The sequence below is a fragment of the Wyeomyia smithii genome, chromosome 2, assembly GCF_029784165.1.
Source record: "Wyeomyia smithii strain HCP4-BCI-WySm-NY-G18 chromosome 2, ASM2978416v1, whole genome shotgun sequence".
Classification (NCBI taxonomy): domain Eukaryota; kingdom Metazoa; phylum Arthropoda; class Insecta; order Diptera; family Culicidae; genus Wyeomyia; species Wyeomyia smithii.
Genome location: NC_073695.1, coordinates 81,281,959 through 81,302,469, shown reverse-complemented (window position 1 = coordinate 81,302,469; position 20,511 = coordinate 81,281,959).

Sequence of the window (20,511 nt, the reverse complement as noted above, 5' to 3'; positions counted from 1 at the left end):
CGTAAATAGTCGCCAGGTATACCTCCCGTCTGGTAGGCCTTAAACGCGTCGGATCTTTGCGTGTAGACATCGGAGCACTCTTGGTCCCACCACGGAGTGGGAGGCCGTTCTTTGATCGTTACGCCGGGATATTTCTTCGTTTGGGCTTGCAACGCGGCGTCGAGAATCAAGCCCGCGAGGAGGTTGTATTCTTCAAGTGGTGAATGATGTTGAATCGACTCGACCGCTTTTGAACTCATTTCCTCGTATAACTTCCAATCGACATTTCGTGTGAGGTCATACGGAATGTCAATTGGTCGCATGCGAGTTGACCCGTTAGTAATTGAAATAAGAATAGGCAGATGGTCGCTACCGTGAGGATCGAGGATTACCTTCCATGTGCAATCCAACCGTAGCGACGTCGAATATAAGGATAGATCCAAAGCGCTTGGGCGCGCTGGAGGTTTCGGGATACGTGTCATTTCACCGTTGTTTAAAATAGTCATGTCGAAGTCATCGCAAAGGTTATAGATTAAAGAGGAGCGGTTATCATTGTATGGGGAACCCCAAGCCACGCCATGAGAGTTGAAGTCTCCCAAAATCAAACGTGGCGAGGGAAGAAGTTCTATTAAGTCAAAGAGCAGCCGTTGCCCAACCTGTGCTCTGGGGGGAATATATATTGAGGCAATACAAAGCTCTTTACCTTGTATTGTCATTTGACATGCGACAACTTCGATGCCTGGAATCGAGGGGAGGTTAATACGATAGAAAGAATAGCACTTTTTAATCCCTAAAAGTACTCCTCCATATGGGGTGTCTCGATCAAGGCGAATAATATTAAAATCATGGAAGTTGAGATCAATATTTGAAGTAAGCCAAGTTTCACAAAGGGAAAATGCATCGCATTTGTTTTTATTTATCAAAACTTTATACGAATCAATTTTTGGTAAAATACTTCTACAATTCCACTGTAAGACAGAGATAGAATCCTTCATATACGCAGTTGAATTAGGCATCGAAGGATACAATCGCTGCAAGGAGAGGCCATTGGGCAGTCAACTGCTTCAAAAATGATCTAACTGTTGGGAGGAATGCTGTAAGAAAAATTTTAATTGGATCGGGTACATTGAAAGTTTCAAAAATCCAGTCCACAATGTCAGAAAATTTCACTAATCCAGAGTTTGTTTCATCAACTGGGAATGTAAAAGGAGCAACTGGGGTTTTAGATGTTCCTGGCAGTGCTGGGAACTCCTTCTGGGACTTTAAATTTGCCAGCCCAGGAGGAGTTTGCTTCGGTTTTTCCGCAGCACTGTTTGGTTTGTTTGTAACTTTCATTTCACTTTGAGAAATCTTAGGACCTTTTCTGGGAAGTTTAGGAGAGGAAATATTTTTCCTCTTTCTAGACTCCCCAGGATTGGCGTAAGATGCTCCCGCTGGTGAATCGTCAGAATCGGTTTCATCAGAGGACAACAGATCGAAGGGGTTCGAAGTAACGGGAGAAGTGGTAACGGTCTTCTTCAGCATGTCAGCGTAGGAACGCTTTGAACGCTCTTTGAGAGACCGTTTTATTTTATCCCTGCGCTGCATGTACACCGCACATGTCGAGAGCTCATGCAGATCTTCTCCGCAGTGAATACACTTTTCAGCGTTAACACTGCAAGAATCTTCCGCATGAGACTCCCCACACTTGCCACAACGTGCCTTATTGCAGCAGTAGGCGGCTGTATGGCCTAACTGCTTGCAATTCAGGCAGTTCATGACGCAGGGCACGTAGAGCCTCACAGGGAGACGAACCCGGTGGATCGAGACGTGGCTTGGTAGTGCAGACCCGGCGAACGTAACTCGAAACGAGTCTGACGGAGTGTATACTGTTTTGCCACCGATGATCGATGCTGACCGCAATTGCTTGCAGTCGAGCACCTTTACTTCGGGACACGTTTTGTTCTTAAAGCACCCTTTGGCACTTTGCAGTATACACTCGACGGACAGACTCGAATCGGTTATGACACCGTCGATCTCCACGTCTCGTGCGGGTATGTAAACGCGATACTCGCGTGTGAAGAGCTCAGAGCAAGCTATATCGTTGGCCTCTTTCAGGTTACCGACCACGACACGGAGCTTGTTAGGCCGGACCTTGGAAATTTCGGTCACGCCCTTGTACTCCTTCGTCAGGTCTTTAGAAATCTGCAAGAGGTTCAACTTTTTCGATTTCGGTCCTGCCTTTGGCCGAAAATAAACAGTATAGCTGCCCTGGGCTCCGTCTGGGTAAAGCCTGGGGCGAGGGGGGACTGAAGAATGAACAGGGGAGGGGGTAACAGAAGGGTCAGGGTCAGAGGGGCTCGGGGATGGTGGCGCGGGAGGTGAGGGATCTACATCCATCGCGCTAAGTCTAGCGCACTAGCGCTGACAAGAACACGTACCTTTTTATTTCTCCCTTCCAGTAAGGTTGGTTGTCCGATCGTTCGAAGTAGCAGCCGTTACAGCCAGCAGCACCAATACAGCAGCACCAAACAGCCACCAGCAGCGAGCCAGGTGTGAGATCACTCCACACAGCGATACAACTCGCTGACACTGATGGCTTCTTCTTTTTCCTCGTTCGTGTCTCGTCCACTGCTGTAGCACAATCCAGCCAGCAGCCAAATCGGCTTACGCACCAGCTGGCAGTCACGATGCGAAACAGTTGCACAAAGGCACGACCTTGAACCCGGATTTATTTCACTCGACCAGGCAAACAATGCCAACACTTGTTCACACGTCTTTTGTTTTATACTCTATCGGACCGATCACCAAACACGTCCAGTACTGATGCGTGTTCGGCACAGAATGAACGGCAGCGGTTGTTTTAGGAAGACACAAGACAAATCAGAAAAAGTTGTGCGTGCTCAGAGAAGGGAACAACTTCTGCGTCGAAGAATTTGAAAACATCCACCCACTGGCGTAGCGTGGGGGGAGGGGGGCACCCTGGGGGTCACCCTCTAGAGGGTGACACACATGAGAAAAATTTGATCCGTGAGATTGATTATCAATTAGGTAGTGGTCAAGGTGAACCCCTCGAAAATTATTTAAATTTTCAACCAATTTTTCAAAAATGGGTAGATTTAGTACAATTGAAAACAAGCGTGCTAACTCTCACATTTTTTGATAACAAGATGATTTCGCTGCAACCTGGTGAAGGTGACACCCAAATTTCCCAAATTACCCGGTCACGCTACGCCACTGCTTCCACCCATCGTTCATCGCTTCTGGTCCTTTTCTGAATCCATTCGTCAATCGAAACAATAGCTCTCCACGAAAGCAAGCTGGATGAAATCCTAATATGTTTTTCAAAATTCCGGACCAAAAATTTAATCCGCACACCGCTCCTGAAAATCCGGATCGGTAGTTGTGATAATCTTTAAAATAAAGTTGCGTAAAAAAATTTACTTCTTTCGGGTGGTGGGAAGAAAACAACCAACAGATAATAGAGATTGATAAATCTCCCATGGAGAGTAAATATGTTAGCTTACTCGCAAAAAAAAAAAAATCTACGCTCTTGCGTGTGACAGTTAACCAGCAGTTAACCTTTCTTCCTTTCTTCGTTTTATTTATCAATTCCTCCTCAGTTTTCACACAAATTTGTTGGAGTAGGTCTTACGCTTCAGGCTTGCTCAGAAATCCTCGATGGAATGCAGCTTTAGGACGTTGGGCGGGTTTGCCAACTTGGGTATCACATCGATATTCAGCCGCTCCATCTCCTCCAACAATCGTTTCGAATAGTGGGCCGACGTCAGATCCGGCCAAAACACCGCGTCTTCGGACTTATGGTATTTCTTGATGAACGACGCAACTTCCGGCAGGAACTCCGTACTATCAAATACCCCGTTCAAGGCAAGTCTGGAGCGGAAGAAGAGCAGCTTTGAAATCCTCTTCTTTCTGATTGTTAGTCACAGCAGCGCCTATTTGGGGAACTTGGTGTGTGAAATAAACTTCACCTCGGTGCTCATTTCCTTCATGGGGGAAGTAAAATACGAAGTGCCCTGCCAGTCGTTGCCATCCAAGGTGAGACAGGTTTCGTCGTCCATCACCACCGCCAGGTACTTTTTCACTGTTTGGTCGGTTGCATCGACCTCCTGACCAAGCGATGTAGCCACTATTCCCTCGGTCTTCCTCTTCAGTATCCTTTGGAGCTTCTTGTCGCTCAGGGTCGTCATCCGTCCGGAACTGATCTTTCTTTCAATGCTCTGATTGTTGTCCAATAGTGCCAAGATGTTGTAGATGTCGGAACGGGTGTATCCGGTGTCCACGAACTTCCACACGATGTCCTTATTCGACGCGACGGGATACCGTTCTTTGAACGCGCACACCTCTAAACGGAGTTTTTTTTTAATAGGGGGGGGGAATGTTTGTAATGATTTATTTATGTACTAATATCTATTCAGAATTAATATTGTGTGTTCTGCCACAAATGGTGACATTTCAAAACTATTATAAATATTTGTACGCTTTTTTATATTATTGAATGTTATGAGCTTTCGCAGTTAAGTTAATGTAATTGTAGGAAAATTATTAAATCTACTTGTCAAGGAAAAAAAGGAATAAAACAAAACTTAAAATAAACTTAAAACTATCTTACTGACTATAAAGTGAGCTAATCGTTGCAATTGAGGATTGTAACGATTTTTGTCGGAATTTGTTGATAATTTGGCTTGACATATTTTCGAATGTTTCTACATTAGTGAGCCTATGTAGCTCGTTTGTGCTTAACCAGGGAGGACGCTTCAAAATCATTTTCAAAAGTTTATTCTGAATCCTTTGAAGTGTCTTCTTCCTAGTTGTACAACAACTTGTCCAGATGGGAACTGCATTTAACATTGCTGGCCTTAAAATTTGTTTGTAAATTAACAGTTTATTCTTGAGACAAAGTCTAGAATTCCTGTTGATAAGAGGATATAAACATTTGATATACTTATTGCACTTTGACTGGATATTTTCAATGTGCTCCTTGAAAGTAAAATTCTTATCATAAATTAGCCCTAAGTATTTAACTTGATCAGACCAATTTAAGACCACACCGTTCATCCTCATAACGTGGTTATGGGTGGGTTTGAGAAATGAAACTCTTGGCTTATGAGGAAAAATAATTAACTGTGTTTTAGAAGCATTAGGGGAAATCTTCCATTTCTGCAAGTATGAAGAAAATATATCTAAACTTTTTTGTAGCCGACTGCATATAACACGAAGGCTTTTTCCTTTTGCGGAAATGCTTGTATCGTCACAAAACAGAGATTTCTCACAACCTGGTGGTAAATCAGGAAGATCAGAAGTAAAAATGTTATATAAGATTGGGCCCAAGATACTCCCCTGAGGCACACCAGCTCTAACAGGCAATCTATTAGATTTACCATTTAGATAGTTAACCTGAAGAGTGCGGTCAGTTAAATAACTTTGTATCATTTTTGTAAGGTAAAGCGGAAAACTGAAATTTGACATTTTAGCTATTAAACCTTCATGCCAAACACTGTCGAATGCCTTTTCTATATCTAGTAGAGCTGCTCCAGTCGAATAGCCTTCAGATTTATTAGTTCGAATCATATTTGTTACTCTAAGTAACTGATGAGTAGTGGAATGCCCATGGCGAAAACCAAACTGCTCATTTGCAAAAATGGAGTTCTCATTAATATGTGTTATCATTCTATTGAGAATTATTCTTTCAAAAAGTTTGCTAATAGAGGAAAGTAAACTAATTGGTCGATAACTTGAAGGCTCAGCTGGATTCTTTTCGGGTTTTAAAATTGGAGTGACTTTGGCATTTTTCCATTTCGTAGGAAAATGTGCTAGTGCAAAGCATCTGTTAAAAATTTTTACCAAGAAATTTAAAGAGTTTTCGGGAAGTCTTTTGATGAGGATATAGAAAATCCCATCATCTCCTGGTGCTTTCATGTTTTTGAATTTTTTGAGAATAGTTCGCACCTCACTCAAGTTTGTTTCCAATACCTCTTCAGAAAGAAATTCTTGGGTGGTGATCTGATCATACTTTTGGTTTACTTCATTTTCAATAGGACTTACTACGTTCAAATTGAAGTTATGAACACTCTCAAACTGCTGAGCAAGTTTTTGAGATTTTTGTTCATTCGTTAGAAAAATGCAATCACCATCTTTAAGGACTGGAATTGGCTTCGAAGGTTTCTTAAGAACCTTCGAAAGCTTCCAGAAAGGTTTTGAATAAGGTTTTAGTTGTTCAACTTCTCTCATGAAATTCTCATTTCGCAAGAGGGTGAATCTATGTTTAATTTCCTTTTGTAATTCTTGAAAAAATAATTTTCAAAGCAGGATCACGAGATCTTTGGTATTGACGTCTCCGTATGTTCTTCAAACGTATAAGAAGTTGAAGTTCACTGTCAATAATTGGTGCATTAAATTTCACTCGAGCCTTAGGAACTGATAAATTCCGGGCATTGAGTATTGAGCTGCTAAAATTATCTAATGCTCTGTCCTCTAAACGGAGTAACTTCACTATTTCCGCCATCACGGTTGGAGGTCGACTGATAGAGCTGTCACCTTTGTTCTGCTGACTCATCGGTTAATATGTTTGATGCTGCATGCGTAGTTTCGTCAGGGCGTGTAGAGGTAAACTCATGAAACATCGGCAATTTTTGTCCATTTTATTTACCGCAAACGTTATTTGAGAAATGATCAGTAAAAAATCACTGGTTTTCAGGGCGGGGGCCTAGCGTGGTTGTTAACGTCTACGCTAACCACGCTCGACGCCTGGGTTCGAATCTCACCGCCGACATAGGTGTCGATGGGTTGTGAGGTGGCATGATCCACTCACAACCAACCCAACTAGTCTAGATTCAATCCTAGCCGACACCGGCGATTTTCTGAGGCGAAAAATCTCTGGGATCACGCATTCCATCGCATGAGAAAGTAAAGCCGTTGGCGCCGGTCCGTTAATTAACGGGTCGTGAGTAAGGGTCCTGGGTGGAGTCGCCTCCCTGGGCGTCGGTGATTGGCACAACAACAGTGGCGGAACTAGACCGACGGAAAATAAGCGAGAATAAAAAAAATCACTGGTTTTTGTTTAGACCCCCGATTCTGAATCAGCAACTGGACCCCGGACGATATTAGAAACTAGAGTCCCGTGGAATCTTATTTCCCTTGCGTGTCTTGGTTCAGCAGAACATAACACATATGCTGCTCATTGGTTTTAGCTGTCGACAAAATTAAAAAAGGAACCCAAAAGCCCGGAAAAAAATGGAACATTCTGCTATTCTACCATTCCTATGAATTTTGGTGCCCCTAGCCATTACCAAAACGCTTCAACTTACGTGAAAGGGTAGTATAGAAATTGCGTGCCGGGTTCGTCGCTTTAACGTTATGTTTACGAGGAAACTCATTCTGAAGAAACGGGAATGACTAGGGACATCAAACCTCACAAGAATGGTTGAATAGCTATAATTATTCATTTTTTCCGGTTTGAGCATTTGGAGTGCACCTGCGTTGACCAGTGCTATCCTTTCTACTGAATAGATAGGTCATTTCGTATGGAAACGATCGTGAGAACAATAAACCAAAACTGTCGATGAACAATCTAAACAGGTATATAAATGCAGCTCTGTCTGTCTGTCTGTCTGTCTGATCCTTGTAGACATGAAAACTACTGAATCGAATAGCCTAAAAATTTGTATGAAAGGAAGGTGTGCGAGCCACCATGGAACTATTTCTTGCTCCCAAAAACCTTCACGAGTCAAATTTGAATCCATTTGCTTGATAAGTTTCCGAGTTGTACAGAATTTTCGTTTTTATTTGTATGGGACCCCTCCCTTCCGAAAGAGAGAGGGCTCTTCAACTATCCCAATCATCTTTCCCGTTCTCTAAAACCCCTACATACTAAGTTTCACGCCAATCGGTTCAGTATTTTTCAAATTTATATGGATCAGACAAACAGACATGCTTTTTTATAAGTTTAGATTTTGTTACATATCACTTGGGTTGCCTCCAATAAACGTTTTGAAAAATCTAGAATTCTTCCAGATTTTTCAAAATGGAAATAAAACTGGGAAAACTAGGTAGATCATAAATCTAAGTGAGACAAATCCAACATATGAGCCGTTGCGAACCAGAGTGGTCTCTGTGGCATCGAGCAAAATGTTCAGGAGAAGCAATTTACGAAAAATCTCTGAATTAAATTCTGTTCAACGGATTCTTTCAAACCAAATATTCTAATATAAAGGTTATGAAGTGGTTTAACATTGGGATACATAAAACCAACAGTTTCTTTGCGAAATCGGTGATTTTATCTCTTCCTTCATATATATATATATATATATATATATATATATATATATATATATATATATATATATATATATATATATATATATATATATATATATATATATATATATATATATATATATATATATATATATATATATATATATATATTTTTTTTTTGTTTCAGGTGTAGGGGAAATTAGCATCCAAACCCCTGAGGTGACCAACTTCAGGGAGTGTGGGGTTGATTTGAATCAGTGACCGGACCCACTAAAACCCCTCCAGTCTCCAGCCCATAATACTCCCCGGGACCACCGCTAGGTATTGCTTCGGGGAGCGGCTTTTGTGCTCTGTGCACCCTCTTGGTTCTATAGATCTCTTTGCTAACTTAGCTAACTAACCTGGAGACTGGCCGTTAGCTAACACTGGCGTGTCGGTGGTCAACCTGTCGCCTGTTTTGCAATTCTAAAACTATTTGAGAGGCGGCTGTACAAACCGCCCTCCAAATGTTTGGGTCTTTACACATCCTCCGAACTAGGTTGTCCGGAGTGGTGTCTGGCCCGCTCACTACCATCATGTCGCTCCGCGCATGCACAAAACGAGGGCACACGAAGAAGACATGCTCAGCAGTTTCTTCCGCATCCGCGCACTCGGGACACATGGGGGACCCCGCATGCCCGAATCTGTGTAGATACTGCCTGAAGCAACCATGACCTGACAGAATCTGTGTCAAGTGGAAGTTAACTTCTCCATGGCGCCTCCCGACCCATCCGGATACGTCCGGAATAAGTCGATGCGTCCATCTACCCTTTGCGGAATTGGACCATTCCTGCTGCCATCTGATCATCGAGAATGACCTTCTGGTGCCTCGTATACCCCTTGTGTCACGTTGATCGAAGCATTCTACGTCCTCCTTAATGGCTATGCTGATAGGCATCATGCCGGACAGGACGCAGATTGCGTCGTATGACACTGTACGGTACGCGCTCACAACCCTCAGGCACATGAGCCTGTAGGTACTTTCCAGTTTTCGACGATGACTGTTGGTACCTAACGCTTTGGACCACGCTGGCCCACCATACCTAAGTATGGACGAAACCACGCTGGCAAGAAGTTTACGCTTGCTGCCATATACCGCTGAGCGATTGGACATCATTCGAGATAGTCCTGCAGCGGCCGTTGAAGCCCTCTTACAGGCATAGTCGACGTGACTCTTAAATGTGAGCTTATCGTCAACCATAACCCCCAAGAGCTTCAAGGAACGCCTTGAGGTAATGGTGCAGTCACCGACTCTGACTGCCTGTTGCTCTAATTTGCGGTTGTTCACAACCGTAACCTCCGTTTTATGGTGCGCTAACTCCAGTTTCCTAGAGTGCATCCAGTCTTCGACCTTGCGTATGCAGTGCGCGGCCGTCAACTCGACCTCTTCGATCGACTCGCCGTAGACCTCTAGCGTGATGTCGTCTGCGAAACCGACGATCACAACCCCTACAGGGAACTTTAGTTTCAACACCCCGTCATACATGACATTCCACAACACCGGGCCCAGGATGGAACCTTGCGGTACCCCTGCGGTGATTGGGACGCACTTCTGACCCTCCTCCGTGTTGTAAACTAGTACCCGATTCTGGAAATAATTTTCCAAAATCTTGTACAACGACACCGGTACGTGGATGCTCCTAAGCGCGAGCGCTATGGAGTCCCAACTGGCGCTATTGAATGCATTCTTCACGTCAAGCGTGACGATTGCGCAATAGCGAATGCCCCAACTCTTACGCTGGAGTGCTACCTCTGCCGTCTTGGTGACAGAGAGAATAGCATCCAGCGTGGATCTACCTTTCCGGAAGCCGAACTGGTTACTTGCCAGACCGTTTACACCCTCTGTGTACTTCACCAGTCTGTTGAGGATAATCCTCTCAAGCACCTTGCCCGTAGTGTCCAGCAGACAGATAGGTCTGTATGCCGATGGGTCCCCTGGCGGTTTCCCAGCCTTCGGCAACAGCACCAATCTCTGTCGCTTCCACCTGTCCGGAAAGAGGCAGTCATCCAGGCACTTCTGCATGACTGCTCGAAATAGATCGGGGGCCACTTTCATGGCCGTCCTGATGGCCAAGTTCGGGATTCCATCCGGTCCCGGTGCCTTGCTCACCTTTAAGGAGTTGGCGATCACGATGAGTTCCTCATTCGTAACCCTTACCTCCTCCACAACCTCTGCACGGCTGCCGTCTCTCACGGATTGGATGCCCGGCAGGTTGGCCGACCATCCCTGGTCTGTGTCTGAGATACTGGAACGTCGGACGTGAGACTCAGCAACCGGAGGCCAAGGATTTGGCTCGTGTCGTGGAAAGAGTCCCTCGATGATACGCTCCAGCATCGCTGGTGATCGCTCTGCAGGCGCCAACACGCCTTTGGTCTTCGCCATTACGACTCTGTAGGCGTTGCCCCACGGATTCGTATTGGCACTCGCGCATAGCCTATCGAAGCAGGCCCTTTTGCTCGCCTTTATCGCACTTTTAAGCGCCGATCTTGCAGATCCGAATACTACACGGCGCTCTACCCTCTGTGCATCGGTACGTGCACGTTGCAACATCCGTCTTGCAAGGAGGCACGCGCTACGGAGGTCCGCTATCGCGTCGGTCCACCAGTATACCGGTGACTTACCATTCCTAGGTTGGCGGGTCCTAGGCATGGTGGCGTCGCACGCCCGCGATAATGTGGCAACTAATTGGTCAGCACTCGGGCGGAGCCAACTGCCCCCCTCGCGCTTTCTTCTCATTGCTTCTGCAAATACCTCGGCATCGAAATGCGATGTCTTCCACCCGCGGACGGTCGGAGTATTGGCTCTACCCGTCGCCTGGCGCCTCACGTTATGGACTACGCTATAGCAGACCGACTGGTGGTCACTATAGGTGTAGCCATCGTCTACCCTCCAGTTCACGATCAGTCCTGGGCTGGAGAACGTCACGTCGATGATCGACTCCGCACAATTTCTGCTGAATGTACACTTGGTTCCAACGTTGGCCAGATCTAGGTTGAGCTTTGCCAAAGCTTCCAACAAGATCTGACCCCTCCGGTTCGTGCGGCGGCTTCCCCACTCAACAGCCCAAGCGTTGAAGTCGCCCGCCACTACTAAGGGTGTTAGTCCCGTCAGCTCCATAGATAACAAATCGACCATCTGGGTGAACCTTTCGATAGACCAACGCGGCGGAGCATAACAACTGCAGTAGAACACTCCGTCCACCTTGGCAACCGCGTATCCTTCATTTGAGGTTGACACAACCTCCTGAACCGGGAACTTGCTGGTCGTGCATATGGCCGCCGTACTGGACTTATCTGCAACCCAATTACCGTTTCCGGGAGGAATGCAGTAGGGGTCCGATACGATTGCGATGTCCGACCGCGACTCAGACGCTGCTTGGTATAGCAGCTGCTGTGCCGCATAGCAATGGTTCAGGTTCAATTGTGTCACCCTCACGCCCGTGGTTTCGTGGCCGCCTTACCGGCTGGGCACCGTGGGCCTCACATAAAGTGCTTGGCGTCCCGTTTTCCAGTACATACCAAGCACTTGGGAGGCTCCCCGCAGTCTTTAGCTTTATGGCCAGCACCACCACAACGCCTACATAACTGGCTCCTATCGGGCCCCTTGCAGGTCCAGGACTTGTGTCCTCCCTCGAAACACCTGAAGCAAACGTCCGGCTGCTGGAGTATGCTCAGGGGACATACTGACCAGCCAACCTTAAGTTTGGCTGTCTTCAAGGCCAGAGTTGCATCGGCCGATGCAAGCCGGAAAGTGGCCACCTGGGTCCCCGCTGGACCCTTTCGGAGGCGAATTACCTCAGTGGCTACTTCCACTCCGCACTTCTCCTTGAGGGCCTGTGCAATATCGCACCTCTCGGTGATTTCATCCAGGTTTTTGAGCTGGAGAGTCACCTCTGAGGTGAGTGCCCGAATTTGCACATCTTTCCCGAGGACCTGCTCGGCTACCGTCTTGTAGGCAGCGCCCTTGTTTTTAGCATCCTTACGGAGCTCAAGGATCATCTCGCCGGTGCGAGAACGACGGATGGTCCGCACATCCGCTCCCAGATCCTTGAGCTGGGTTTCGCCTCTCATTTTCTTCAAGACTTCGGAGTACTTGGACCCCTCCGTCTTGAGTATGAGGGCGTCGCCCCTGCTTCGCGCCTTCTTTCCCATTTTTGGACGATTTGTCGCCTTCTCGTCGTTGCGCTTGCTGTCTTTTTGGCGCTTCCTTCCTTCCACGGTAACCCAAGGGTTTCCCGTAGCTGCCACTTCGGCAGACTTTTCGGCAGACTTGGAGGCCGTTGGTGTGCTATCTCGCGGGCTTAGCACAACCAACCGTTTCTTGCTGTTCTCGGGGGCTTCCCCCGGAGACTGCCTTGCTCTTTTTGCGGCTGACCCGGAGGCGCAAACCGCTGCAAACATGCAGGTGTCCGTTTGGACCGACTTCGTCGCCCTTCCGGTCACCTCCGTTGCATTCTTCTCTGCGGCCACCGCTCTTGCCTTGAGCTCGGCGTGCTCCTTCTTCGCAGCATCGACGGAGGACCGAAGCATGTAGAGAGCCTGCTTCAGGTACTTCGTCGTGTTGGTGCGACTTTTCGCAAACTCGATTATGGCATCGAGCTGCTCCGACAGCGCTACTACCTTCGGTAGCGTGTCTCGCTGTCTTCCGACCGCCTTTATCAACAGTGGACCAAACACTGCGATGTCTTGCGTCGATCCGGTAGGCGTACTGCCTTTGCCGTCTTCGCAGGCGTCCTTTACTGCATCCATCTCCGCCTTTCTCGGCGGAGACCTCTGGATGCCTCCTCGTGCAAACGGGTTTTTCAACCCATCTGCGCCCAATTGTTGATCTTCATTATTGCTGTTCATTTTTGTTAAGTGGGTCCCCCTTCCGGCCGCTATCCTTATCCATACTGGAGTGGTCGCCTATCTGGTCCCATGGTAGTCTATGCCGAAGCAGTGAGGCCATGGCTAGGGGCGGCTGCCATAGCGCCTTATGAGCAACTATGACACCCCCGACCGGCACAAGACAGGAAAGGACATCTGGTCCCACTCCTGCCCGGTTCCCACCGGGCAATGAATTTGGAACGTACTGGAAGGCCTGCCAGGTTTTACGGGACGGAGACCCCTGCACCGGTTGTTGTCTCGCCGTTTCAAGCCGTTGTCACACGACCTTACTAAGGGAGCTCGGCGCAGGTGCCAGCCCAGAATCGTGGTACGAAAACGAAATCCGACTCTTATCATATGGCGTTGCGACCAGTTACCGTAATTGGGAACTTACTGGCATCAATCCCAATGGGCGAATTAGTGCATTTGGGTGGTGGGAGCGGCACTATTCGCTCCGTCAGAGCTGCTTCCGGATAATGTGGCTTTTGTGAGAATTCGGCGGCCCAATGCCTGAGTCTCACCACAACCTAGGCTAGCTCTCGCTGATGGTCCGGGACTGCGTTCTTGCAGTTAGCACTTCCGTGACCTACGGTAATCGCCAAATACCGACCCGTGGTGGCATACAGCTCTGCCATATATATATATATATATATATATATATATATATATATATATATATATATATATATATATATATATATATATATATATATATATATATATATATATATATATATATATATATATATATATATATATATATATATATATATATATCATTCTGTGCCGAACACGCATCAGTATCGGACGTGTGATCGGTGATCGCTCCGATAGAATATAAAACAAAAGAAGTGTGAACAAGTGTTGGCATTGTTTGCCTGGTCGAGTGAAATAAATCCGGGTTCAAGGTCGCGCCTTTGTGCAACTGTTTCGCATCGTGACTACCAGCTGGTGCGTAAGCCGATTTGGCTGCTGGCTGAATTGTGCTACAGCAGTGGACGAGACACAAAAGAGGAAAAAGAAGAAGCCATCAGTTGACAGTGAGTTGTATCGCTGTGTGGAGTGATCTCACACCTGGCTCGCTGCTGGCGGCTGTTTGGTGCTGCTGTATTGGTGCTGCTGGCTGTAACGGCTGCAACTTCGAACGGTCGGACAACCAACCTTACTGGAAGGGAGAAGTAAAAAGGTACGTGCTCTTGTCGGCGCTAGTGCGCTAGACTTAGCGGGATGGATGTAGATCCCTCGCCTCCCGCGCCACCATCCCCGAACCCCTCTGACCCTGACCCTTCTGTTACCCCCTCCCCTGTTCATTCTTCAGTCCCCCCTCGCCCCAGGCTTTACCCAGATGGAGCCCAGGGCAGCTATACTGTCTATTTTCGGCCAAAGGCGGGACCGAAATCGAAACAGTTGAACCTCTTGCAGATTTCTGAAAACCTGACGAAGGAGTACAAGGGCGTGACCGAAATTTCCAAGGTCCGGCCTAACAAGCTCCGTGTCGTGGTCAGTAACCTGAAAGAGGCCAACGATATAGCTTGCTCTGAGCTCTTCACACGCGAGTATCGCGTTTACATACCCGCACGAGACGTGGAGATCGACGGTGTCATAACCGATTCGAGTCTGTCCGTCGAGTGTATACTGGCAAGTGCCAAAGGGTGCTTTAAAAACAAAACCTGTCCCGATGTAAAGGTGCTCGACTGCAAGCAATTGCGGTCAGCATCGATCATCGGTGGCAAAACAGTATACACTCCGTCAGACTCGTTTCGAGTTACGTTCGCCGGGTCTGCACTACCAAGCCACGTCTCGATCCACCGGGTTCGTCTCCCTGTGCGATTATATGTGCCTCGCGTCATGAACTGCCTGAATTGTAAGCAGTTAGGCCACACCGCCGCCTACTGCTGCAATAAGGCACGTTGTGGCAAGTGTGGGGAGAATCATGCGGATGATTCCTGCAGTAAAAATGCTGAAAAATGCATTCACTGTGGGGAGTGTCAGCATGAGCTCTCGACATGTGCGGTGTACATGCAGCGCAGGGATAAAATAAAGAGGTCTCTCGAAGAGCGTTCGAAGCGTTCTTACGCTGAGATGCTGAAGAAGACCGTGACCACTTCTCCCATTACATCAAACCCTTTTGATCTGTTGTCCTCTGATGAAACCGATTTTGACGATTCACCAGCGGGAACATCTTACGCCAATCCTGGGGAGTCTAGAAAGAGGAAAAATATTTCCTCTCCTAAACTTCCCAGAAAAGGTCCTAAGATTTCTCAAAGTGAAATGAAAGTTACAAGCAAACCAAACAGTGCTGCGGGAAAACCGAAGCAAACTCCTCCTGGGCTTGCAAATTTAAAGTCCCAGAAGGAGTTCCCAGCACTGCCAGGAACATCTAAAACCCCAGTTGTTCCTTTTGCACATCCAGTTGATGAAACAAACTCTGGATTAGTAAAATTTTCTGATATTGTGGACTGGATTTTTGAAACTTTCAATGTACCCGATCCAATTAAATTTTTTCTTACAGCATTTCTCCCAACAGTTAGATCATTTTTGAAGCAGTTGACTGCCCAATGGCCCCTCCTTGCAGCGATTGTATCCTTCGATGCCTAATTCATCTGCGTATATGAAGGATTCTATCTCTGTCTTACAGTGGAATTGTAGAAGTATTTTACCAAAAATTGATTCGTTTAAAGTTTTGATAAATAAAAACAAATGCGATGCATTTTCCCTTTGTGAAACTTGGCTTACTTCAAATATTGATCTCAACTTCCATGATTTTAATATTATTCGCCTTGATCGAGACACCCCATATGGAGGAGTACTTTTAGGGATTAAAAAGTGCTATTTTTTCTATCGTATTAACCTCCCCTCGATTCCAGGCATCGAAGTTGTCGCATGTCAAATGACAATACAAGGTAAAGAGCTTTGTATTGCCTCAATATATATTCCTCCCAGAGCACAGGTTGGGCAACGGCTGCTCTTTGATTCAATAGAACTTCTTCCCTCGCCACGTTTGATTTTGGGAGACTTCAACTCTCATGGCGTGGCTTGGGGTTCTCCTTACAATGATAACCGCTCCTCTTTAATCTATAACCTTTGCGATGACTTTGACATGACTATTTTAAACAACGGCGAAATGACACGTATCCCGAAACCTCCAGCGCGCCTAAGCGCTTTGGATCTATCCTTATGTTCGACGTCGCTACGGTTGGATTGCACATGGAAGGTAATCCTCGATCCTCACGGTAGCGACCATTTGCCTATTCTTATTTCAATTAATAACAGGTCAACTCGCATGCGACCAGTTGACATTCCGTATGACCTCACACGGAATGTCGATTGGAAGTTATACGAGGAAATGATTTCAAAAGCGGTCGATTCGATTCAACATCATCCACCACTTGAAGAATACAACCTCCTCGCGGGCTTGATTCTCGACGCCGCGTTGCAAGCCCAAACGAAGAAATATCCCGGCGTAACGATCAAAGAACGGCCTCCCACTCCGTGGTGGGACCATGAGTGCTCCGATGTCTACACGCAAAGATCCGACGCGTTTTTGGCCTACCAGAAGGGAGGTATACCTGGCGACTATTTACGGTATTCGGAGCTTGATACCAAGCTTAAAAGCTTGGCTAAAGCAAAGAAACGCGGATATTGGCGTCGGTTCGTGAACGAGACGTCGAGGGAGACATCGATGAGCACTCTTTGGAACACAGCCCGAAGAATGCGGAATCGCGTAACGGTCAACGAAAGCGAGGAGTCTTCAAGTAGGTGGATATTTGATTTTGCCAGGAAAGTATGTCCGGACTCTGTTCCTGAGCAAAATATTGTTCGTGATGCGTCTCCGGGCCACGACGCGATGAATCACCTTTTACGATGGCAGAATTTTCAGCTGCCCTCCTGTCCTGTAACAATAACGCGCCTGGGTTAGATAGAATCAAATTCAACTTGTTGAAGAATCTACCCGGCAATGCCAAGAGGCGCTTGCTGAACTTGTTCAATAAGTTCCTGGAGCAAAACATTGTACCGCAGGATTGGAGGCAAGTGAAGGTGATCGTCATCCAAAAACCAGGGAAACCAGCTTCTGATCACAACTCTTATAGGCCGATTGCAATGCTATCCTGTATCCGGAAATTGATGGAAAAAATGATACTCCGTCGTTTAGACCATTGGGTCGAATCAAATGGCCTACTATCGGATACTCAATTTGGCTTCCGCCGTGCCAAAGGGACGAATGATTGTCTTGCGCTGCTTTCAACAGATATTCAGCTGGCGTATGCTCGCAAAGAACAAATGGCGTCTGCGTTCTTGGACATTAAGGGGGCTTTTGATTCCGTTTCTATTGACATTCTTTCGGGCAAACTTCACCGACAAGGATTTTCTCCAATTTTAAACAATTTTTTGCACAATTTGCTGTCCGAAAAGCACATGCATTTTACGCACGGCGATTTGGCAACTTTTCGCATTAGCTACATGGGTCTTTCCCAGGGCTCATGTTTAAGCCCCCTTCTTTACAACTTTTATGTAAATGACATCGACGAATGTCTGGCAAATTCATGCACGATAAGACAACTTGCAGACGACAGTGTAATCTCTGTTACAGGAGCCAAAGCTGCCGATTTGCAAGGACCATTGCAAGATACCTTGGACAATTTGTCTGCTTGGGCTTTACAGCTAGGTATCGAATTCTCTCCGGAGAAGACTGAGATAGTAGTTTTTTCTAGGAAGCATGAACCTGCTCAGCTTCAAACACAATTAATGGGTAAAACGATTTCTCAGGTTTTGGTACACAAATATCTTGGTATCTGGTTCGACTCTAAAGGCACCTGGGGTTGTCACGTGAGGTATCTGATGAAAAAATGTCAACAAAGAGTGAATTTTCTTCGTACAATAACCGGACAATGGTGGGGAGCCCATCCAGGAGACCTTATAAGGCTTTACCAAACAACGATATTGTCTGTTATTGAATACGGGTGTTTCTGCTTCCGCTCCGCAGCAAACACACATCTGATCAAACTGGAGCGAATACAATATCGTTGTTTGCGTATCGCCTTAGGTTCGTGCAGTCGACCCATACGATGAGTTTGGAGGTCTTAGCTGGAGTACTACCATTGAAAAACCGCTTCTGGAGCCTGTCTTCTCGTATTCTTATCAAATGTGAGGTCTTGAACCGTCCCGTGATTGAAAATTTTGAAAGGTTAATCGAACTTAATTGTCAAACCCGTTTTATGACATTGTATTTCCATCACATGTCCCAAAATATTAACCCTTCTTCGAATATTCCAAATCGTGTCGACTTATCAAATACTTCTGATTCTACTGTGTTTTTCGATACATCCATGATAGAAGAAACTCGTGGAATCCCGGATCATTTACGCGTGCAGCAGATCCCCAAAATTTTTTCCAATAAATATCGAAACATCAACTGCAACAATATGTTCTACACTGACGGATCACTTCTTGATGGGTCCACTGGCTTCGGTATCTTCAATAACAATTTAACCGTCTCCCATAAGCTCGATAATCCTGCTTCTGTTTACGTCGCAGAATTGGCTGCAATTAAGTACACCTTAGGGATTATCGAAAAAATGCCCACGGACCATTATTTCATCTTTACGGACAGTCTCAGTTCCATTGAGGCTCTCCGATCGATGAAAGATGTTAAGCACTCTCCGTATTTCCTGGGGAAAGGGGAAAATACGGGAACATCTGAGTGCTTTATCCGAAAAATCGTTTCAGATTACCTTAGCGTGGGTCCCTTCTCACTGCTCGATACCAGGCAATGAGAAAGCGGACTCTTTGGCTAAGGTGGGCGCAACAAACGGAGATATTTATGAAAGACCAATTGCTTTTAATGAATTTTTCGCACTTGTACGTCAGAATACGATCATCAGTTGGCAAAATGCTTGGACCAGAGGGGAATTGGGAAGGTGGTTACATTCCATAATCCCCAAAGTATCGACGAACCCGTGGTTCAAGGGGTTGGATGTAGGTCGGGATTTCATTTGCGTGATGTCCCGGCTTATGTCCAATCACTATAGATTTGACGCGCATCTCCGTCGTGTTGGGCTCGGAGAAAGTGGTATCTGTGCCTGTGGTGAAGGTTATCACGACATAGAGCATGTGGTTTGGTCATGCTCGTACACCGTGACGCCAGGTCTAAATTAATAGCTTCCCTGCAGGCCGAAAGTAAGCAGCCGGCTGTTCCTGTTCGTGATGTCTTGGCGAGCCGTGACCTATCCTACATGCCCCTTATATACGTTTTCCTGAAATCCATCCACGCCCCAGTTTAATCCTATTCCCTTCCGCCTACATCCAACCAAACGACAAGAACACGTTAAGACCCCGGATCCGGAAACAGCAACTAGACCCGCACGATACTCTCAGGTCCCGAGGGACCCAATATGCCAGTCCGTAATATCTTGGCCCAGCAGCGGAACATATTCAATATGCTGCTTACCTATGGCGATGGAAAACCATCAAACAACAAATCAGTGCTTTTAATGCAAAACATTCTAGCTTTAAGTTAGATTTAGTTTCAGCTCGTAGTCGGCAGCGAGGATAAAAAATTTGCTTTTAGTTATTAAGATACTTTAGAAAGTAAGCTACCAGATATAATTGGCGCCGTTAAACATTAAATTGTAATTTGTGCCGTGTCAAATAAATTATAGATGAAAAAAAAAAAAAAAATAAAAATATATATATATATATAAATATATATATATATATATATATATATATATGTATATATATATATATACATATATATATATATATATATATATATATATATATATATATATATATATGTATATATATATATATATATATATATATATATATATATATATATATATATATATATATATATAAATATATATATATATATATATATATATATATATATATATATATATATATATATATATATATATATATATATATATATATATATATATATATATATATATATATATATATATATATTCACTGGAATCCTCGAACCGTTTCGGAACAGAGTAGTCTATGTACACAAACCTGGTCAATGACAATGAGAATGACGGTAACTCGTATAAAATGGCTAGTGTCACATGTTATATGATACATATAGCATGTCACATGTCAGATGTCACGTGTTACATTGGGAGTCAAAAAACTGAATGCAATGCTGTACTGAACCATGCAAAATATTCAAAAATAACCTCACAAAAATAAAAAAATATATGGAAAAATATAGGAATCGAACAGAATTGAAAAAAAGTGCATAATAGTGGGTTTGAAGCTGAAAAAAGTCATTTTTTTCGTAAATCACGTTTGGGCAACCTGAAAACAATTTTTTAGAAAGTCGAAATGTTCTACAAAAATGCTATAAATAACATTATC